The sequence below is a fragment of the Talpa europaea genome, assembly GCF_964194135.1.
Source record: "Talpa europaea genome assembly, chromosome: X".
NCBI lineage: Eukaryota > Metazoa > Chordata > Mammalia > Eulipotyphla > Talpidae > Talpa > Talpa europaea.
Window position 1 is genome coordinate 11,452,526 of NC_140081.1, and position 24,593 is coordinate 11,477,118.

A 24,593-nucleotide genomic window follows, 5' to 3' on the forward strand; every position below is an offset into this window, starting at 1 on the left:
TCTTTCTTGTTTCTGGAGGTGGGCCTGTATTGCTATATACTTTCCTCTTAATACTGCTTTTGTTGTGTCTCACACTTTCTGGAGTTTGTGTCCTCGTTGTCATTTCTCTCAAGATATTTTTTAATTTCTTCTTTGATGTCCTCATCAAGCCAGTGGTCTTTCAGTGGCATGTTGCTCAGTCTCCATGTACAGAAGATTCTAAACCCGGGGTTCAGTTCTCAGTGCAGCGCAGCTAATCTCCTGGGGGTCTTGTCCAGGTAATACTTTAGTATCTTGTTAACATTGTGAGGCCTTTAGGCAGAATAAAAAAAATATTTTGCCATACTTTTCCAGTGGTAGAGTGTGCAAAATTACCTAATCTGTCATTAGCAGAAGCAGAAGTCCCTCATCTTATTTTTGGTTATCGTTGCTTGTTTTTAAATCTTGAAAACATCCTTTATTGTTTGGTTAGTTACAGTCCACACATATAATGTGGGCCTGTGTGTGTGTGTGAGTGAGTGTGTGTGTGTGTGTGTGTCTACTTTGGTTATCAGTAAAGTCTAAATATTTGTTTTGGTGGCTAACTTTATAATGATAACACCACAGAATGCTTTTAATCCTTCATTTCTTCAGAAAATATCTAATTTTTAAAGAAATCACTTTGATTAAGAATGATAAAATTAGTACACTACTTTCTCACTTCACTCTACCAGTTGATTAGAGTTGATTGTATTGTATTTCTTAGTGTCTATCCTGACACCTTTAAATGTATTTCTATTATTTAATCTTTCAGTTAAAAACAGTAGCATTTGACATACAGCTATTAAGAAAGACAGAATATAAGTAACGCATATATGAAGTAAAAGAGAAACAATAGACTAGGAAAATGCTTTGAAGGTTTAATTTTTATGCACACAAATGGCCAATTAAACTTAATCCTTGGAATATAACTATGTATTTCCTTTTAGTTCTGTCAATTTGTGCTTTAAATATTTTGAAGTTATGTTATTGGATACATATAGCTATAGACTTTTAATGTATTCCTGGCACATTAATTCCTTTATTGTTACAAAATATCTTTCTTTTTTTTTTTAAAAAAAATTGTTTATGCACACAAGAACTGGGGTGTAGGCCGGAGGTGTGGGGGGTGAGAGGATTCATCAGAGACAGAGTGGGGAACAGAACAGGTAGATCTACTGAAATTCACTGCTGAGGGGAGCAGCAGCGAGACAGGAAAGGTCTGCTGCCCTGGCTGGGGATCGAACTTGTGCTACAGTGCTGCCCATAGCTTGATAGCACTGACTTTAACCACTGTGCCACCAGGGAGGCCCCAAAATACCTTTCTTAATCTCAAATATTGCTTTTTTCCTTAAAACCTTTTTCTGATATTTGCATTACAATGCTACATTCTTTTGGTTATTGTTTAATGGTCTATCTTTTACAGAATTTTAATTTCAACCTTTTTCTGTCCCTTTATTGAAGATTCTCTTAAATGCATAATAAACTTAGGATTTTAATTTTTTTAAATCTCTTAAAACAAATTACATATAATGCAACTGCTGATATGTTTGCATTTATATTCTTATTTTTATTTATTAATATTTATATGTTTTCTAATTCATCTATTATGTGATCCTTTTTCTTTCTTGCCTTCCTGTGGGTAACCAATTTTTTTTATTATTCAATTTCCCCCTTGATTAGTTTGTTAGTTACACATCCTTCTATTCATTTAATGGTTACCCTAGAGACTATGTGGCATGCTTCCTTAGTTTATTAGTTTAATATAAATTTTTAACTTTTTCCACTTCCCTACCAATGCTAGATATTAGGCGAGGTGAACTTTATTTCCAACTCTTCTGCCTTTTGTGATCTTGGTGTCATACAGTTTAATTATACATATATTTAACCGCGATAAGAAAATATTTTTATTGTTATATATATTCAGATTTAGATTTACCTTCATATTTGCCTTTTTATTGCCTTTCCTTCCTTGTTGTATTTCCATATTTCTCTCTGAGATGATTTTCTTCCTTCCAGAAAAACTCTTTGTGACTTCTTGTATTGTAGGTCTACTGGTTATGAATTCACTTAGTTATTATTAGAGGGCATCTTTATTTCACCTACACGTTTGAGGACTATTTTACTGCATATATAGTGAAGTGATTGCTACAGTAAGCTTAGCTAGGCCCTCATCTCCGTCATCATTACCTTCTTTTATGGTGGAATATTTAAGATCTATCGTATGCTCAGGAACTTCCAAGTATGTATTGCAGTACTGTTCATTTTAGTGGCCATGCTGGACAGCAAATCCCCAGAACTTATTGGAAAGCACACTTGCAATTGGAAGTTTATACCTTTGACCAACATTTCTCAACAACCCCTTTCAGCCCCCCTCCCCTGCAACCATCATCCACCAGTCGACACCCTGATTCTAGCAGTTTGGCATTCTTAGATTCTACATATAGTGAGATCACATGGTATTTGTCTTTCTCTGTCTTATTTCACTTAGCATAATGCCCTCAGGGCCCATCCATGTTGTTGCAAAAGGCAGATTTCCTTCCTTGTATAATATATATATATGTTTATATATTAATCTAATTTACTATAAGGAATATTACTTTCATATAACAGTTTCATCTCCTTTGAATTTATATCTGAAAGTGGGAATGCTGGATCATGTGGGAGTTCTATTTTTATATTTTGGAGGCGCCTCCATACTGTTTTCCACAGTGGCTGCACCAATTTACATTCCTGCCAGCTGTGCACATGGTCCTTCCCTCCGCATCCTCACCAGCACCTGCAAAGAATAGGTTTTGAATTGATCAATTCTGCTGTTAGGATGTTTTCAAGTTTGTTTTCTATATGATTGTACGTTTTTTGTATGTTTTTCTTTCTTTAGTTTTCCTTGCAATTATTATGGGCTTTTTTCTCAAGATGAAACCAGTCTGGCACATTTGATTCATTTATTTCACTGCAGACCTCCTGTATCACAATCACTTTCATTTCTACTAAATGGTAACAACCCACACCCAGAGTTACAATGGTTGATAGTTACAAACCACCTACTATGAACAATTCCGAGTGCTTTGCATGATTAACTCAATTCATCACCATAACATGGCTGATGAGGTAAGGATGATTACTGTCCCTAATTGATAGATGAGGAAACTGAGGCACAGAAAGAATAAATCCCTGGCCCAAGTTATGAAGGGCTACTAAGTGGCGGGATTGGGGTTCCTATCCCATCCTAAATCACGGGATTATCTTATGTTGTGAATCAATTTCCTGACTTTCTGCACCATTCGGACTTCTCAGGCCTCAGCCTTGTGCCCAGACTGCTTTTATGTGTGCTTATGGCCTAGTCGGGACTGCTGGAGACCATGTGGAGCGTATCTAGACCCTTATGGCAAATAATGCTTTTCAGCCTCCGGCAGTTCTCCTTATAACAATTCTTACGTTTTCCACGGTTGACTCACTTTCCCACCCCTCTGTGACTTTCTGAACCTTTGTCCCTCTTTCTGAATTTCCTGCTCAACTCTGTTTTCCCAGTTTTAGTGGATAACTCAACGCCTGTGCTGCATGGGGCAATGTCCGAGCTGAGCTTTCTGAACGTCTTTTCTCCTCCAGAAAACTTTTCTGTAGTGCCATCCGTTCTTTTCTTCTTCTCTCCAGTTTTTATCCATTTCTCCCTCCCCACCTTGCTTGCCCTTCCTCCTTGCTCTGCACCCCAGGCAGAGCAAGTTGGGGGTTCTGTGGCTGCCGCAGGAATGCAGCAGAGTTCTGTGCTTTTACAGCCCTCGCTCGAGTTGGGGAGACAACTAAGAAACAAATCCGAGCCTCTCCTGCCAGATCGTGGTCAGCGCTTTGAAAACAAATGAAGTGGGATAAGAGAGGCAGAGCTGGGGGTAGAGTGGTTCGTTTTTATGTTTGACAGTCAGGGAAAGCTCCTCTGGGTAAGTCCTGAAGGCAGAGTTGCCAGATTTAGCGAAGAAAAATACAGGGCATCCACTTAAATTTGAACCCCAGATAAACAACTAATAAATTTTTAGCAAAAGTGTGTCTCACGCAGTACTGAAAACTCTTCACTGTTTATCTGCAATTCACATTTAACTGGATGTCCTGAATTTTCTCTGGCCACCCTGTAAAGGAACCCTGGTAATAAGCCACCCACACAGTGGAGGGAGAGGTTGCAGGCACAGGGCATGTCTCAGGGATATTCATTTTATGTCTGCGATTGTCCTGCGCACTGGGGAGACAGAAAATCGCTGTGTCCTTCCTCCTCCCGTGCAGCCTTCTCTCCAAACAGCAGTCAGAGCGAGCCTCTTCACATCCAAATCATGTCCCTTCTCTGCTCAGCCCCCTCTGGTGACGTCCCTTCTCAGAGTAAATGGCAAAGTTCTTAAAATGGCCTTCAAGATGTCGGTCAGCTGGTTTTGCCACACATGGCTCGCCAGGGGCCTGACGCCTGATTCCTGCCCCTGGATACTGATTAAACTTGTTTGTGCTGCAGCCTGGAGCTCAGAACTTTCCAGCGCATCCCCTGTGACTCTATTGGGCATTGGCCTTGGAGAAGGCTGCCTTACATGACCTCACCCGGCTGCTACCTCTCTCACCTTAGCTCGGGCAGCGCCCCGCTTTGCTCTCTCTCCTGAAACCACCCCCACCCCCTACCCCTCACCCCGCACACTCCTCCTTTCACTCTCCGGGGATGGACCCACGGCCAGAGGCTGGACCTCCATGTGCCCCTCCCCCACTTTCATCAGCTCTCTGCTCAGGTGTCAATCTATCAGCAGAGGCGTCCCAAATCACCCCTACCTGCCACCCCAATGCCCTCTCCCTCTTGTGGTCCCCCCATGACAATTTTTCCCGTTATGTGTTTGTTTATATCTTGATTTATGCCGTCTCCCCTGCCCCCCAACATAAGCCCTTTGAGGGTAGCGCTTTGCTTAGTTGGCTGCTTCAGTGCATAGCTTGAGCTCAACACGGGTGGGCTCGTGAAGGCCTCGAGTGTCACGTGTGATCCAGACACATGGACGAACACTCCCAGATCACAGATCATTTTCAGGGAGTTCTAAACAGCATTCCGTAGGGAATATCATGCTTTCGTTCCTGATTTCCCCCCCTTCCTCTCGCTCTAGGTTGTTGTTTTCCCACTTTATCAGTAAACACCTCACATCCCACAGCCTCTGTACCCTCAGTCTCCAAACCCACTCAAACCCTCCCCCCCCCCATTTAGTGAGTGCTTAGAGTGTGCTAGGCATTATAAAAATCATCTCATTTCACTTTGACAACAACCCTGGAGTAGCTATTAGTCTTGGCCACATTTTACAGATGAGGAAACTGAGTCACAGAGACATTTGGAAATTTGCTGCAAGTGCTTGGGAATTCCTGCACGGGCGTTGACCTGCAACCACGGGGGTGTGGGGGTAGGCAGACAGGCACCCCACCTGCCTTGCCATCAGAACACTCTGAGTTGTATATCATATTCATTTTAGATGGCCTCCCCTGGGGGTGCACCCCAATTGCCCACAGCAATATGTAGCTCATTTCTGACTCACCCTTCCACACACACACCTTTAGAATGTCCTAAATAAATGACTATACCAAGATCCTTGACTGAGAATCAGCTTTTGGGAGACCCCCAGACCGATACACTATCATCCAGTTTCCTCTCAGGGAAAAGTCTTCTTTACAACCACCAACGCCTTCTCGTTTGTTACTTCAATTGAGAGGCCCACACCATCCTGTGGAGCGCTGTCCCTCTCGCTTCCACAACCATCCGACCCCCTGCACACATCAACCTTTCTTTTGACCGCGAGAGTCTAGTTATTTTTACAAATTTCCTTTGTAACTGTTTGAAAGTGAATTTTGGTACATTTGATCATATTAGCCACCCATTTGATTCACAAAGATGGATGGAAATTTTGGCTTGACCAATCTGTGAGCTGGGGATGTTGTTGCCTAGGTAACTGCCTGTGTGGGCGTGGAATTAAGGATAATAGGCCTAATGCTACATATGAAAAGAGAACAGATTGCCTGGTAGAAGGAGGTGCATTAGATTTCTCAAGCAACTTGAGATGCCATTTAGTTCACTGGAAGAGGCCATTTCCTCGGCAGTTAGAGGAGTAAATGACTCAGTAAGAGATGCTGTTTGACAGCAGGGATTTCTGAAAGGGGATTTTCCATCACCTCATTCCAACTTCAGCATCGTCATGGGAGAAGGTGGGGTGTACACATACATATACAGGGAAAATACAAATATCTGAGAAGAGAGAGAAATAGACCAGTCCCTGCTCGTGTAGGATTCCTCCATGCCCATTGGATGGAAAGGATTTCTGTACAAAGGCAAATAGATGAAATCTTAATTCTGTACCTCTCTGCCCAGGGATAGCAGTCAAATCAATATTCTGTGCCTCTAGGAGGAAATAAAGAGCATTTATACTGTGGACTCAGCTAAACGTGTATATATATTAGGATGTATTGAGCTTCCTGGCCCCGGTGGCATAAAACAAACACAATGTTGCTTAGTGCTTCACGGGCGGCTTCAACTGTGAAGGAAGATTTGTTCAGCCAATCCACACCCCAAAACTCTTGTGGCTGTTTTATTTGCCATTCTTCCTTTCAAGGTGCTTGTAGAACGGCCAGCACTCCCCTGGGCTTCCTGTGCCCGGGAAAGTGGAACTGGATTTTGGGGAAGAGATGCTGAAGATTTCAAGCACCCCTTGAAAACCGAGGTGTCGGTGCTGCAACCTCAAGAAATCATAAGCAAACGGGTCTGGGGATTTAAATTAGAAATTTTGGCCGAGAGAGCATCTTTTCACATATGATAAGGATGTAGATTAGGACTTGAGAGCTTGGATAATGTTATCATCATTTCAGGGGTTTGTATTAAAAGCGATAGTGTCTTTCCAGCTGTAAATTGTCATCCTTTGTGCCTTTTTTCCATCATATCCGTTCTCTCTATTCACCTTGCCTGGAGAGCAAGGCCTGAACTTTATTTCTGTGTTTTCTCCACTGTTTTAATGCACGTGCCTTGCTTCAAGTTCTGATGGTGCATTGCAAAGATTCTTCAGGATAATCACCAAGGGATATGCTGACATTATAAGGAAGTGATATGGTCCAGTTAAAAAGCCTGCTATATAGAGAACAAATTGCATGCATGCCAACATTTTAATTATTAGATGGAGAATTTTAATAATTATTTCTGCGACAACTTGTTGACCTGGGAGCTGGACGTGGGCAATTAGAGGCTTCTCATCACCTGCTGCCCCCACCTCCCATTTCTGGAAGCTGCTCAAGGACACATCCCTGAGAGAAAATGTGTTGCTAAGACAATCTGGACAGTAAAGACTTCTGTATAAGCCTTTAAGATTTGGGGTGAGTGAGTGTGAAAAACTCTTGTCGCTGCCCAAGATAAATGCTCTGAGTGAGTTTCTTGGGTTATTAAAACTGCCACCTGCTCATTGGAGTGGCCTGCCCTTTTCCTTGATCCCTGCTTGTCCTCCATGCGTGGGAGGCCAGTTTCAGAACCCATCTGCATTGTGACCCACACTATCCCCTTTGATTCCTCCACTCAAGAATTCTAAATGCGGCCTAAGTGTCTGGGATGATTTAGGGTCACCAGGGACAGCCATGGCTATGCTGAATCTTGAGGCGCTGATGATGTAATCAAGGAAGTCGGTGTCTTAGATGGCTGCCCATTACCATATCTTCTAGATACAACCTGGGGGTCCCCCTTTAAATTGCTGTGTCTTTTTTTCTTCCTATTACCGTAGTCAGTGTGTCTGTTTCCACCAATCCTTCAAACCCCACCCTCCTTTTTCTTCTTTTTAATATGGCAACCATGTAACCAGGTTTGTTGGAACAGAAGGAAATTCTCAGTGAGGATCAGAGGCTCTTTTCTGTGTAAAGTGTATAAGCTTTGTACATGACCTTGCCCTCATCTATTTTGTTAGCTCTGAGGTGTGTGTGTGTGTGTGTGTGCATGCGAATGCTTTTGTACTTCCTTCATAATTTGTTTACTCTAAATTTAGGGACCACAGTGCTATTTCTGGTCCTTCAGTAATTGGCTCTCCATTGTATCTCTCTCTCTCTCTCAAGCATTAGCGCTCCCCAAGACTTCCAAGTCTGGTGCACTGAATGGGTGGCTTCTATGTTTCACCTGAATGTCAGTTTACAAACTACAACCAACAAAGTATTATATGTTAATACTCTGCAGAAGTTCTTTGTTGAGTTGGTGGACTCACCTGAATGTAGGAGATGATTGTAATGGACTTTCTGGTGGGGTTGTAGGGCCCTATTTGTCTCCACGGTCCAAGCCTTCCTTTGGGGATCTTCTGGGCAAGAAAATCCTCAAAACTGGATGCTGGAGGTGAAAAGGACCCTGTAACCCGACCAGAAAGTCCATTACCATCACTCACATGTGTCCTCGTGGGTATATGTCTACTCAAGTTTCTTTAAGTCAAATCTGTGTCATCAGAACCGTAGAATTTCACACCAAAGGCCTCCAAGTTCATCCTCTTCAATCAGCGTGGTTCAGATGGTGATACCGGACCGCTAACATGAAATGATCCAATCAAGTTCCAAGTACTGGTCGGTTAGTGACGGCGGTGGGATGCGGCTGGGTCTATGGTGGGCTTCATAGCTAGTGTTTTTAGTGCTTTAGTCACTGGCTTTCCTGTGTGGAGTTTGGGTGTTGTGGAGGCAGACACATGCTGGCTTTTCTGTGATGACTTCCTCAGCCACCATGGGATGGGGGAAGCCCTATATCTGCCATACCGGGTACTCCTGGTCTAGCCTGTCAAGGATGGGAAACGTCCCCAAAGGTGCGGCACAGGCGTAGGCTGAGATCACACTCAGACCACCGCAGACAGTCTCAGATGCTGCCGGCCCCCTGCCCACGTTTGGCTTGGCAGGCTGGGAAGTGCTTCATTTCCTGCTGTGACTCTTTGACAACTGGCCGATGGGGAGCATTCAGGAGAAACTTCCACAGGCAACACATGCAGGCCATTCACAGGAAGTACCAAGTATCTGGAACCCTCTGAAACCTTGACTCAAACTCTGGGCCAGCAGGCTGCTCCGTGCTGGGGGGAACGAAGACTCTGGCCCAGGCAGTGTGGGGCGGTGGCTTGGCTCTCTGCCTGTGCGCCTCTCACCTGTCACTCTGTGCTGACAGAGCTGGGGAAAGTTATTTTTAACCTCTCAGCACCTCAGTTGTCCCATCTATAAAGTGGAGATAATAGTTTCTACTCAGAAGATTGTTGGGAGGATTAAAAAGACAATATTTGTAAAGAGCTAAAGACAGGGCAGAACAGGTGCTTGGTGTAACCCCAGGCCATAGAAGTAGTAGCCGTTACTATCTTACTTCCTTTCCCCAGCATTTCATTTCCCTCCAGGCTCTGCTTAGGGAAGATGCTCATATTTGAATAAATAATTAGTTTTGGGAATGGATGTGTAAACAAAAGTGCAAGTTATGAATTTGATAAATGTTTTCTTCCATCGTGGATCTATCTCCAATTTGGTTACTGTACAAACACATAAATTAGGTACAATAAATTTATATTTCTCCAGAATGGTTATTGAAAGGGTTATGCTGATAAGTTTTATTTTCTGCCGAGCCTGTAGAGTATAAAAAACAAAACTGAACAATTTCATTGTTTATAATTTCAAAGTATTCTCACATATTTTATTTGATACCGACTTGGCAAAATACTATTATTATTATTTTTATTTTAAAGATTTAATTTATTTATACAAGAGCCGGGGTACAGTCCAGATGCACGGGAGGGTGGGAGGATTCACCAGAGACAGAGAGGGGGGCAGAACAGGCAGACTGACGAAATACACTGCTGAGGGGAGCAGCAGGCAAGACAGGAGAGGTCTGCTCACCATGTGGGTTGCTCTGAGGCTGGCGGGGATCAAACTGGCACTGCAGAGGCTGCGGACAGCTTCACAGTGCTGCGCTCAACCGCCTGCACCACCAGGGAGGCCCAAGATATTATTACCGGGCCCATTTTATGGTGTGTTTGAGGGTCAAGATGTTTAAATCAGTTATCCCAAAATGCACTGCCAGTGAGTCTGGACTTGAACCCAGGTTTTTAATTCTTAAGGCCCATGAAAATTCCTCTTATCCATCTATAGGTAAATAATTTTCAAAGAATCTTTAGAATATTACTGCAGCACAGTTCTGGCCATTAGAATTTCCTGGTGTTGTCATGGTGGGTAAATGGAAATTTTACCAGGGTAAAAATTACTTTGTGATTAGGGACTAGAAACAAAGCTGATTTTATGATTTAACCACCCCGGTATCTTAGGAGGGAGATATGCTTTTGTACTGTGTGTGTGTGTATAGTTCTGTTTATAAACTTTCTGGTAGAACTGATATAGCAGATGAAGAGCGGAGAGGGTCAGAGAAGGAAACCATGCGTCTATTTAATGGAAAACTTCAAAAGTCAGTAAATCTTGTTTTTACTTCAGAAATTGTTACCTGGAACAGGGGGGCTGACCCAACAGAAAAACAGTCTGCAAACCTCATCTTCAACGGAATGCTTTCAGATCTCCTCCTCCTCAAATGACCAGGTAAACAGAATGTGATGTTTGTTTCTATGAGGAGATCATTTGAGCCGTCCTCAACTGCCCTGCTTGCAATAAACCTGCTTCCTCTTATTTGGGGCTTTTCAAAAACGCTTCCCATACCTGTATCCCTTCATCTATTATTCCAAAGAGAGATAAATTTAATTTTTATTAGCTGAGCATCATGAGTCATTCTGCTAACTGGCACCACCAACCACCTCCCCACCAGACTGGCCTTGGCTGAGGGCTCTAAATTTAGAAACGGCATGAGATTGCCTCCGGGTTACATAAGGAAGCCAGGCGGGTATTTTTAGAACGCCATTATACCTAGAGAGCCCTCTGCCGCTGTCTGATTTGTTAACCACAGGCTGGAGGCAAACGTGGTTACCCATTCTCTCCACGTGCAGCGCGGGTGCTGAACCCCGCAGGACCAAATGACATTTGCAGTTTTGTTTACTTGCAGTTCTTCATGTTTATTTCGTCTGTGCTAGGCACACACTGGGAGTCAATTGTGTTCAAACACGATGGCAATATTTTTACCACCTCTTTTATTTGAGGAAACCTCCTCCTCAATATACATGATAATTTTGTCTTTTTTTTTTCTTTAAAGAATGGAAGGAATGCTTGTCACCTGCTCCTTTCTTAAGGCTGCCCAGGGCACCGGCTATCTAGACCAGTGAGGCTTTGTTTATGTTTTCCTTCCCAGGCACTTGTTTTTACTGTTTTTGCAAGGGGATGACTGCAGCTGATTGGGAAAAACAAAAGTAGCAGGGCAAACAGGAGGAGGCTGGCTGCCCTCGGGAAGGAGCTGCAGAGTCTGGACTGCGCATTGCTTTGCTTGTCAGGCGTGCTGCGTTTCCAGCCTGCTATTCAAATCCACATTAGTCCCTTCTGATTCTTCGGTGCCGTATTTTACAATCAAGGACATGCAGTTCTCTGCAATGTTAATGCAAGGAGGGTGACTCTTATGTATTTTGATTGTTTTAAGATTATCTTCGAAGGGATTGGATGGGTGGTCATGTGCATTGCCTAGGAAATCGGTCTGTGTAGTCACACTCCTTTCTGCAGTCAGCGTGGGGAGCTGAGGGTTTTAGCTGGCATCTGTGTGCAGAGCAAGGAGGACGTGGTCAGGGGGAGAAGTGAATGGTGCACGTGAACATGAGGGCGTTCCCAGCAGTACAGTTAGAACTGCGGACTCAAACAGTTCCTCGAGACATTGCTCAGACATTAGTATTTCAAGGTGGTTCAGGGGTGTGAGCAGCAGGGTTGTACACGCTGGCCCAGGTGGCTCACTCGGTGGCCTGGTCAACGAGCTGGCCAGATGGAGGCCCCTCTCCCTCCCGAGCGCAGAGGCTAGGTAGCCAATATTTTCTTGCTCACCCTTTCTCTTGGTCATAAAATTATTTCCGAAAAGATACATCTGATCATGTCATCTCATTTGTTAAAAAGCAAATGGAATATAACCATCCCTAAATAATGAAGATAACTAAGTAGCAATCAAATAAAAAGCAACTTATCTGTTTCTCAATAATATAATTTACATAAATATGGAAACAGGCTGTGTAATAAATGAAATGAAATAAGTAATTACATTTCTTAGAAATGGGGAGAGAAAAAGAGAGAGAGAGACCTCCTGACAGAATATTGTGTTACTAAATACAATATTTGATTCAGCCGAGTCCCCGAGTCAGCGCACTCTCCTGGGGGAACACCTGTTCCCAACTCCAGTCCCACAGATGCCGTGACTTCCATACCTGGACAGAAGTGGCTGCAGCTTCCCGTGGGCTCCCACAGGCCCAGGGGCTGGCTGTTTGGTGGCCCCACGTGACTCCGCCAAACCACAGGGAGGTAAGTTCAGAATGCCTGGTGCCCCAGACTGTGTCCTCTTGGACAAGACCACTTTCTCTCGTATTTACTTGAAGATTGAGAGTGAAAGGGCCAGAATTTTCTTCCTGGAAGGCCAACCCATGCCTCACCCATGGATGCCACTCATGCCGGTTCTCCTATGAACCTGGCCCTGTAAGTTCCCACTTTATAGGGTACGACATCGTGGAATGTGTTTTCAGTCTTCTAACAGAAGCCCTGATAACCATGGTGGACGTGCCTGCCATGCAGATGAAGAGAATTTCTCCTGCCCAGCAGGAGAGAGTCCCATGGGGCATCGTGGAAGTCGGACAGAGCCCTCCTGAGGGCACAGATGAGGTGTCCGGATGGCTGGCGAACAGGGCCATTTGGAATGAGGGCAGCCGTGGGTGCCCCTGAGGGGGCAGGCCAGCTCACTCAACCCAGAAATGACCAGTGGGGCAGCGGCCTCCTTGTCCATCTGAAGGCTACTAGGACTTGGATTGGCTGCTCACGTGGATCTCCTGGAGGGGTGGACTCCCTGTAAGGGTGGAACCCAGGGCGCCGAAGGGTGGCTGCAGGTGACTGGAGCAGCCCTCTCTCCTCCCTCCAGAGTCTGAAGGACATGAGCCCTGCGGACAGAGCATGGAGAAAAAGGCCCCAGGTGCTGTGTGATGGCCGCTCTGTTATGTACGCATCACGCACGTGCTGTGGGAGGAAACTTAGTACAGGTTGAAATGGAACGTCACCAGGAAGGGTAACCAGGCCCCCTCTGGGCTAGTGCCTACTCTTGCTTGGAAAAACTGACAGAAGCTTGACTGCTTGTTTCTATCGACAGAGCTGAATGGGGGGCTTCAGGGAAGGCTTAATGCAGGGCCCTCTGCTGCAAAGTAAATTGCTGTATGGAGCGTATCGGGCATATTTTGTGCCCATAATCATCCTCTGAGCCCATCTCTTCCTGTGGGGACAGTGGCCACATGCAGATGGGACCCAATCTCCCCCTACCTTAACTGCACTGATGAGCTGATCTAAGGTGGCTCAGCAGCTATGTTCTGAGGGCACTCACAACCTGAGGGTAGCCCCCAAGAAAAATCCTTTACCACTGAGCAATGGTAGTTAGTAGAAAATAGTACTTCCTGGGTAGACAATTCTGAGGTGCATTTTACACAGCCCCTTGGGATTTCTAGAATGATTGAGCTCCAGCTGTTCACAGTGGTGACAACTTAATAACATACCTTATTATATTAAAATTATGTTACTATATTAATGATATTAATATTACAGACTACATATTATATAATATATGCAAGATATTGGTATAGATATCATTATAGATTAATTAATAAATATTAATAATTAGCTATCATTAATACTTATTGCTCATAATTGACTTCCCATCCTCCTCATTTCACTCTCCTCTGTGCCCCCATTTCTGTTCCTTGGGGTCACTTTCCAAAATAAACTAGCACTCTGCAAGCTATGATATCAGAGCCTCATCTCAGACTCCGCTTTTAAGGAGAGTAAACCAGAAGGTGGCAATATGCCTATCCAATATACTCAGGCAAGGTTGGCAGAGCAGATCTTTTGCAATGCTGCACCTACTTGGAGACTCTGGGGCAGGGTTTCCCAATGTTGGCACTATTGACATAGACTTGATCATTCTTTCTTGTGGGGATGCTGACCTGTCCATTGTAGGATGTCTCAGTGTCTCTGGCATTTACTCACTAGATGCTAATAGCTTTCCCCAACCCTGAGTTGTAACAATCAGCCCCAAGGCTGACTCAGTGCTGATTGAGAAGTACAGCTCCAGGGGAACAGAGCATGCTGCATGGCCAATAGACTGTCCGAGTCTCCGCACGCTTCTCTGGGAGCCAATGGGAACATCGGGGACGTGTGGCTTCCTGTTTTCTGCATGCTGCTTGTAAATTTCCCTTTCCCCCATAAAGTCAATTCCTAACTCATGCCACGTGACATGGTGGGATTCATACCGGACTTTGGTACATGACCCACAGTATTTCATAGTTGCTCCAATGGCCTGTAGGACATTCCCCACTGTCCCTGAAGGGAGTTTGGGTATGTATATGTGCAAGCACCCACACATTTGCATACAACTGTGGGAGCTGTAGCGATCCCCTGAAGACCATCCACAGAATACCTAGGGGTTCACAGACCCCATGTGAATAATGCATGTGTGAGCTGAATTTAGTTTTCCCTAAGAAGACTTAATAAATTCACATCATAATCTACTTACTCAAATGAGTACACACATCTGGATTTTGAACCCCTAGATAGCGCTTCACTCAAGCAGGAGGTGCGAATCTCCTCTGACAGATTTAATTGTCAACGTCAGGTGGGAAAACATCTTTCTTCCCAAAGAAAACTCCTGGCTTGCCCCCAAATCACCTGTCATCAAAGCTCAATGTCGCCTTGGCTGAATATGGGTGAGCTCTGTGGCTGACTCGACCCAAAGAAGACTGTGGACATGGCCAATGACAGCTTCTGGATTCAGCCGGAAGAGAGTGGCGTAGTCCACATCTTGTACCTTGGGATCCCCTTAAAGCCCTGAGCTGTCAAGAAGTCTGGTCATCACACTGCCATTCTGTGAGAACAAGCCACGTGGGAAGGCTGGGAGAAGGGTCAGTGAGAGAGACACAGACAGATGCCACGAAGCTCCAGACTTGTGACTAAAGAAGCTCTCTTGGGAGGAGAAGGTCCAGCCCTCTCCCTCCCCTTGTGGATACCACATGGATCAGAGAGGAGCTGCCCTCCCCAGCCTTTCCTGAATCCCTACAAAACTGTGAGGAAAATTGAAATTTTTTAACCTTTTTTTTTTTTTTTTGAGATGACACTGGTTTACAACCCTGTATGTGATTCAGAAGGAAAGGGTCGCACCTCTTCAGATGTATGACCCCACACCACACCCACCACCAAGACACTCGCGGTCCTCCACCACAGTCATTGGGCCCCCTCCACACTTTACTCCCCACCCTCCTCCCCCCTCTGGTAGCCTTAATTCTACAGACAGATTTCTAGGTTTGTTTGGTTGTGAGTAACCCTCTGTTTTGTGTCTCTCTATTCCACACATGAATGAAGCGCCCTGGTATTTGTCTTTGTCCTTCTGGCTTATTTCGCTTAGCATAATCCTCTCCAGATCCATCATGTTGTTGCAAATGGTGAGGGGTCATTTTTTTTAATAGATGGCCGTATACATACCCCATCTTAATCCACTCGTCTGTCCGTGGGCATTTAGGTTGTTTCTATAGCTTGGCTGCTGTAAATAGTGCTGCAGTGAACATGGGAGTGCGTCTATCCCTTCAAATGACTGGTTTTGCATTCTTTGAGTAGATACCTGGGAGCGGGGCTGCTGGGTCATATGGCAGATCTTTTTTTTTAAGATTTATTTATTTAATTTTTTAAAAGATTTATCTATTTATTTATTTATACAAGCACTGGGTACAGTCAGAAGTGCAGGAGAGTGAGAGAATTCACCAAAGCCAGAGCGGGGAGCAGGGAGCAGCGGGAGAGGTCTTTGCACCATGTGGGACACTTGCCATGTGGCTGGCGATCAAACTGGCACTGCAGGGGCTGCGGGCAGTTTTGCAGCCCAGCGCTCAATTGCTGCACCACCAGGGGAGGCCCAAGATTTATTTATTTATGCATACAAGAGCTGGGGTAAAGGCCAGAGATGCAGGGGGTGAGAGGATCCACCAGAGACAGTGTGGGGAGCAGAACAGGCAGACTGAGTGAAGTATACTGTTGAGGGGAGCAGTGGGAGAGACAGGAGAGGTCTGCTTGGCCATGTGGGTTGCTCTCTGGCTGGCCAGGGATCGAACTCATGCTGCAGAGGCTGCAGATTGCTTCATAGTGCGGTGCTTAACCCCTTGCGCCACGAGGGAGGCCCTGGGAGATCTATTTTTAATATTTTGAGAAACCTCCACACTGTATTCACAAGGGCTGGGCCAATCTGCATTCCCAACAGTGTTATTTTGAGCTACCACGTTTGGGGAAAGTTTGTTCTGTGGCAACTGATCACCAAAACGCCTATGATGATGATGGCTTTCATTTAAGACCAAAGCAAATTTAGGATTTAGTTAGCAAAAGAAGGAACTTTATATAAGATTTCAAAAACCCTCCAGTATTTGAAAAGCAAGGAATTTGATTTTAGAAAAGTGAGAGTTTGGAAAGAGGTTAATCCAAACCCAGATAGTGCCCTGGGGCGGGGGGGAGGGAAGTAGAGATAACGAAAACTGCCCCCTGATGACCAGTGGAACTAATAGTCAGAGCTCCCAAATTCTAATGGAAAAGAAAAAGCAAGACTTTATTTCCTCCAGCTTAGTTTGCTCCCCAGGAAAAGATTGAAAATGTGAATACTAAGGTTAAGATCTCCTACTCCACCTCTTGTGAGCATGTCATCCATATGGGTCTGTTCTTCTGTTTTGTAATGATGCTTCTGCAAGAGGAGTTTCTTACTCTTAAATGTGCCTTTTCTGCCAAGAAGCCTTTGGGATTCTTGAAAAATTTTTTTATTAAGGTTCCCGACATCTCAGAGATTGTTTTCAGACACCATAAAACTCATCCTGTAATTACCACATTTTCAGTTTGAATCATTATTCTCCCATTTATAATAAATGTAGTGATAAACCATTTATCTGTAAGAAATATAAAACTTGTAATCACTCAAGCAGTAACACAGTCACAATGGGGGAATGGAATATTATGGGGCTATTAAAAAAACGAGGAAGTTCTCTATGTCCTGAATTGGGAAGGTCCCCGGGAGACATTATGAAGAAAAAAAGCAGCAGAGTAGTGGGTGGAGTTTGTGCTCTATTGTGTTAAAAATGAGAAAATTACAGCACCATATTTATAATGGCCTGAAGAAACTCTGGAACATATTTGAGAGATTAATAAAAATAATTACTTGTGGGTTTGGGAGATGAGGAAGTAGACTGACGTGGGACAGAGTGGAAGGAGCCTTTTCACTTTGTATGTTTGTATATATGTCACTATAAACACACATGTAAAATACATATATACATAGATAACTGTTCAGTCGCATGAATGTACTACCTTTTACAAAAGTAAATATGTACATATATGCGTATACATCGTGTGTGTTTTGTATCCACACACCCAATTTAAAGGCACTCCGGTACCTTATTGAACAGAGATATAAGCTCCTGAATCCTTGAACTTTTATCTTTACCTTCTCATTTTCTTTCTTTTTTTTAAAGATTTATTTACTTTATGCATACAAGAATTGGGGCACAGACCAGAGGTGTGGGGGTGGGTGAGAGGATTCACCAGAGACAGAGCGGGGAACAGAACAGGTGGATTGACTGAAATGCACTGCTGAGGGGAGCAGCAGGCGAGACAGTAGAGGTCTGCCGTGCCATGTGGGTAGCTCCCTGGCTGGGGATCGAACTGTGCTGCAGTGGCTGCAGATAGCTTCATAGTGCTGAGACTTGGCCCCTTGTGCCCCAGGGAGGCCCTTCTCATTTTATTTCCCTCCTATTGTTGCTATACGTGGTAGCTTTTTTCAAATCCCAACATAGAATATGGTCAGGTACCTTGTTCTAGGATCAGTCAAATCTTGTTTAAACCTGTGAAATGCTCACCTTCCCTCCGGCCGGGGGTTTATAGGGAGGGGGAAAAAACACAACTCATGCATGAAGGCTTTTCAGACCCTCTTCCTGTCATTGCCACCTCCCATCCTTGCCCTGGAGGAGAGCTGACATTTCTCAATGAAGCGTTAGACAAATAGACATTTCAGCATTCTGCAGTGCCTCTCCTTCACCCCCGCCCAGCTTCTAACCCTCCGGGCTCGTTCCATGTAGCTCTTCAGGAGCTACTCTTTAAGAAAATGCTTGCACGGTCAGGGGGAGATTTTCTCCCTCACAGACCTTTTGTTTCTAGCTGCTTCTAATTTAGTGTCCGTGAGTCCTGTAAGCTATAAAACCAGGCGTGTGAGTCCCAGACAGTGAATTTATTTGGGCTGTTACTTTTCCACACATTCAACCCAGCATCTCCCTTCAGACTATGTAAAAGGTATTAATCAGCTGGTGTCACAATGCTGCTGCCTAACAACCTCCCATGGCTTAGGACAGGAGCATCTATTCTGTTCCCAGGCCTGCAAGTTGGTGGTGGCTTAGCTGGGTAAGGGTGTGTGGGTGGTCTCCAAGCTGAGGGTTGGCTGCACTTGACTCCACGTCGTGGGTTGTGGTGCCACATTTCTCTTTGTGGCGTCCAGGCTGAAGGAACAATGGCTATTGTGGCACGGTCCTCCCATGGGTGGATCTTGGAAGGAAAGAGTCAATCCAAATTACTAAAGCACATGCAAGATCTTGCTTGCGTCACGTCTTCTTATATGTCATGGTTTAAAGCAAGTCACATGGTGAAGTTCAATAGCAAAGGGGCAAGTAAGTGTAGTGGGGTGGGGGGCGTGGGAGGGAAGGAATATTTGCTGAACGATAATCCAAACTATTATGTCCGGACCAGCCGGGCAGATCAACGTGGTACCCGGGGGAGGAAGCAGGGGCGAGGTAGGACAGGGGTACGCAAGGAGTGGAGACAAAGCCAGGATCATTGCTAGTCTCATTTATTCAGGAATGTGTACAGTGTTATCAAGGTTCAGAAGAGGAGGTCTCTCGTTTTCTCGAACAAGGAGAGACCACCAATACAAACGAGCCACAATGAGCAAGCAGGGGGCAGGGTTTAATCGTCACAATAGGAAACTTGAAACTTTACTCGGGCTAGCATTCAGTATCTGCTTCAGGCAAGAACCCGGATGCTCAGGTCTGGGCCCCGACACTATCGTAGAAGGTACATCAACTTCCCTCAGGATTTCAAGGGAATAAAGCACTTTTATTTCTCTTTGTAGATTTCCTCTGTGACTCGAGAATTAGGGTTTTAAGGCGCCATCCTCCTGTCCACGCTTCTCTCCAGGAGGGCTGCTTTGCTCTCTGGAGTAGAGGTTTTGTTTTTTACATGCTTGGTTCCTCCTTGTTATATTAGTTCCACCTGAATTGATTCTTATGTTGTTTATCTACCCATTAAGCTTTTATTCCTAGCTGATTGCATTTTTTTTTTCTTTCACTGTCCTCTCCATTACCTCTCCTTTATGAAGTAATAGACCAAAAAGAAGCCAAACCAGAGTTGTTTCTCAAGAATCCAATAGGGCTCAGCATCTTCTAGTATTGCGTTAGATACGGAAAAATGTTTCTGCATTTCCCTTAGGAGCTCATAATTGAGTTTCTAAATTGGATTAAATATCGAACTGTATGATATTGACTTAGTGTGATAGATCACAGGCAAGGGAAATTTTTCAAGATAGAGCTAGTTAAGACAAAGGTGCACCTTGGAAAATGGGTAGAGTTTTGCATAGAGAGAGAGGAGCAGGTGAAGGGGGGGCACTACCTGGGGACGGAGCAGCGTAATCAATGACCAGGAGGCAGGGGTTGGCCTGGCCCAGAGTAAGGCCGCCGCATCACCGAATCTCAGCCTTATGGATACTTAGACATCCACAATCCAGAAGACAAATGTGCAGAGATGTGGTCTGCATATCGAATAGGCTCCAGTAGACATAGCTTCATTGTGAGCACCAGGCAGGGAAGCCTGACCCCTAGTCACACATGACTCGTGACAACATCCAAACCACTTGTTCCCCAGAGTCACCGCAGTGTTTCACTGGACAGGACCCAGAAGTCATCTTTGGGTGCCAAACCCCTCACCTCTTTGGTTCCCCAGACCGAGGATTGTGCTGCCCCTTTGGGGCTACTTACCACCCAACCACTGGGCATATTCTTTACCAAAGTCTTCTTGTAGGTGAAAAACAGACTTCGTAACACTGGAGGAGACCAAGGCAGGACTGAATATTTCACAGTGGTGGGAACACAGGTGGTGAGGGAGGTGCTCAGTCAGGTTTCAGAAGGGTAGGGATGGTAAGGCTGGCCTTGCTTGTTTCCCTGACTCATGGCCAGTGCTTTGAGTGCGTTTAGATGAAGCCATGGATTTGTGTTTGAAGGTGTGTCCTTTGGATGTAAGTTCCTGCGGTGCAATATTTTGTCACTTAAAAGACCAGGTAGAAGACGCAACATGGAATATGAGACAGATGGCCTTTGCTAAGGGGACATTTCTAATTATGAAGCGGGCTTGCCAGCTTCTAGGCTCTGATGTGCTGCTAATTCACACCTTCTCCTCTTGGCTTGGCTCCCCAGCCCATCTCCCAGTGCCAGCATATTTAAAACAGGTCTTATCAGGGAGAAATTGCAGGTGAAAGAACTCCACTACCTGGTCATTAAAACATGGTCATCAACCAAATCTCTTAATGCACAGAGCTCTTTGGTGAGCTTACAAATGCACTTTTGGAGAGGATTAACTGCAAAGTATGTTTAATGGAGGGCAAATCATTCTGTCTCAAGCATCACAAATGGGATGCAAGTTTTACATCCTAGAAAGCTTTCCTGGGAGGAAGTGCCTATCATGCTAGGCCGCAGAGGTGGTTCATTGTCATTCAACAGCAGAAATGCCACAGTGCATCCATTTGGTCATTTAGTTCGTGTTGAGCAGATTTCTGAAGAAGCAAAGTGGTGAGAGGAAAACAGTGTAAATTAAGCTGCCAAATCCACGTGTTTAGCTCAATGTAAATATGCAGAGACTGTCATTAAAAGCCAGGTGATGCTGTCCGCTGTGGGATGAGGAGGCATTTTCTGTGTTTGTAACTTTGGTTTTCTCTTTCTCAGAGCTGGCTTTTTCTTAACCACTTTCCCTACAATTTTAAGGATTCTGTGGCCAGAATTGCTTGATTTGTTCATCCAGCCATTTGTGCGTCTGTTCATTCAGGTATTGACTCTCAACAAATATTTACCGACGGCCCACTCAGAGCCAATGTCTTCCTCACATTCCAGTGTGGCCTGGTCGGCAGTTTTCCTAAAGCTTGGACAGTATTTTCTGCCTCCATCCTTTCTCAAAGATGAATAACGATGCCTTTTCTACACTGTACTTCTCAAGCATAGAGCATTTGACGAAACCTGTATTATGAAACAGACTCTACATTTAAAAGGGCTCTTGAGTGGCAGCAGGTGCAGTTCGCCAGCCTCAGTGAAAACCCTTGCTTCGGTCCCCAAGGGTAACTGGGATAAGGTCTGGTCTTCTCTCTGCACTTGGCCATCTTTAGAAAGGGAACCCTTTGGCTCCGGTTCCGCATCTGCTCGCTGGCTGTGGCGCTGAGCTTGCTGAGCTCATCCTGCTTTTACTGCTCTGTGGCTTTGCTTTGATTTAAAGCCCTCCGAGCTTCTTCATTCACAACAAGACTGCAGCTTCTCTCAGCCTCGGTCTCCATCAGTGCGAGGAGGCGCCCTGCGGGGGCGGGGAGGCAGGCACCAGCAGGCCTCTCAGGCTCCTTCGGCATCTGCTGCTCCTTTCCCCCCACTCCCCAGCACCCGCCCCCCTCCTTGCCCTCTTACTCTCTTCCCCCCCTCTCTTTTTTCTTTCTTGTTTACTTTCCCACTAGGCAGGAAAAGAGGAGGAAAGGAAAAACTTCTTTTTTTTTCATTTTTTTTAAATAAATTTTCTTTTTTTTTTAAGATTTATTTATTCATTTACACAAGCACTGGGTGCAGTCAGAAGCACGGGAGGGTGAGAGAACTCACCAGAGCCAGAGCGGGGAACAGAACAGGCAGACTGACGAAGTACACTGCTGAGGGGAGCAGCGGGTGAGGCAGGAGAGGTCTGCGCGCCATGTGGGACCCTCGCCTGTGGCCAGGGATCCAACTGGCACTACAGAGGCTGCGGGCAGCTTCGCAGCCCAGCGCTCAACCACTGCACCACCAGGGGAGGCCCCGAAAGGAAAAACTTACTGCAGGTGCGTTAGGTGTTTAGTCATCTTCTCATGCCGTGCTGCAACCTTTGCGCTCTCCCTCTCCCCAGGGATACCTTGCCTTTTAACTCGCCCACCTTAGTCCCTTTCCATGGTGCTTTCTTTTTGGGTGGAAACAGTGGAACTGGACACATCTTCGCTCACAGATAACACTTTCCCGGGCAGGCCCCGCAAGCGGTCACCTACAGCAACATAAACAAGCCCCTGCTCTAACAACAGTTATTCCGAAACAGTTGTTTGATTTTTCCAGACCCACTGGCATTCACACAAAGCAGCGCGTCTTGCCCACATTTAAGTAATATTTGAAATCCCAGGGTCAACTGGTTTCCATTCACTCATCAATGCTGGGATGTTTTCCCAGTTGCTGCGTTTGTGTTGCCCTAGAGACATGTGCACGCCGCTCCCCCTGCGAGCTGGATGCGTCCTGACAATGTGCAGAAGGAAGCTAAGGGCCTCTTCTGGTCACCCAGGTGTGCTTGAGCTCCGCCAGTCTAACGGCTACGCGCATACTCATGTGCTCACCATGAAAAATTCTCGAACTATCTGGTTTTATAATGTACGCCTTAATAAGTTGGTACTTGGAAGAAAATAATTAGTGTTTTGTCTGTTGACTAAATTTTAATGCCCCCGATATTGAAATCATAGTCAATCGTCTGAAATCACAGATCTATTTTGAATTTGAAATGGCACATATTAAAATGTGAATCTCCTTCATGAGCAAATTTTAAAATCCTTATAAAGTTCCAACGTTGACAATTGAATTTGAATAATTATCCTAACTTTCATGCCTTTTGATTTACCCCGAGAGAATTAAAAACGTGTTTCAATGAAATAACTAGAAATGCTATTGCGAAAGTACTGTTACAATAGGACTTTTGGGTCACAGTTCTTGACACAGAGCACATATTCATTAACATTATTTTACTTTAAAAATCTTGGTAAAATTATTCATGTGCTTTGAAAAAATATTTCGAAGAAATCTGAAGCTTTTACTTCAACTCGTTAACACTCTATAAAAATAAGGGGGGAAGTCTTTCAACACCTAGAATCACAAATTCCTCTGAATTTGCAGCATGCTAGCACAAAGGAGTGAATAAAAGGGAGCATTTGAAACTGTCAAAATGTAAATGACACATTTAAGGTACATTCATCTGGCACAGTTACACTTTACACATTTTTTTTATCATACCGCACATATTTAGTTTCCATCAGTTTCAAAATGTGACATTTTAATATGGGATTTATGACTTTGAGGTTTTGCCCATTTATAGACATCTATCTTGATGCTGCACAATGGAAGTCTGTCTTCTTTCCACGGACTAGGTTGGAAATGGAGGCACCTGTTCAGACCACCCTTTCCCTGGCTCCCACGGGACTGCCAGCAGCACAGAAGAGAAGCCCTTGGGATTCATTCTTGGGGAGCACGGCAGGGGTGCTCCCTGCACCTCCCATCCTGCTCTCTGAGCCTCCACAACTTTCCAAAGAAACCTGTCTATAGAACAGCTGTTCCATCTCCTCAGGCTCGCCCCAAGATATGGTCCACCCCCCAGTCACCGGCTTTCCAGTAAGTAAGATGGCTTCCTTCCCTTCTCCATCTTACTCTGGGCCTGCTGGCTTTGTACCCTTCTTGTTCTTCCCTTTCCCTCAAAACTAAAGGTCCTTTGAAGCTCATGCCACCTTCTTCCCATTGCTTTTATTCTACCACTGACCTTTTGCTGTATCTGCTGACCTCCTAGTCACCTTCCTGCCCACAGTTCCTCTCCCTCCCTCTCTACTACCACCCCGGGGATTTCTCTCCATAACTTGAACTTCCAAGAAATGCTTCTACTCCAACCTCTGACCACTAAGTTACTGGCTTCTTCTGAGCCGGGTTCAGCCCAATTCTCTGCCCCTTTTACATCTGAGGAACCGGATGTCATCAGAGAAGAGCACACAGGCCCCCGGCTGACCACGTCCAGCTGACCATCCTGTATACTCTGGCCGCTCCGCTTGCTCTCCATGCTCTGAGGCAACATTTCCTTCTCCTCTTTCCTCGAAAACTCCAGCACAGTCTTCTTCCTCTCACTCTTCTTCGTGACCTTCTTTCTTAATTCCTCGAGAAAATAGAAGCACTCAACAGTGGACCGACTCATCCGACAGCCGCCGACTCAACTAACTTGCCTGCAGGCATGTATCGCCTTGGGTTCGCCCACCCCTCCTGTGACCGCTGGTGTGTTGACACTCCTCTCTAGGCTCAACCTGTCCCTGTACGTCCCCTCTGCCCCTTGTCGGTTGCCTGAGGTCTTTGCTCCTTCCCCCACGCCCCTGTTCCTGTGCATCAGTCATT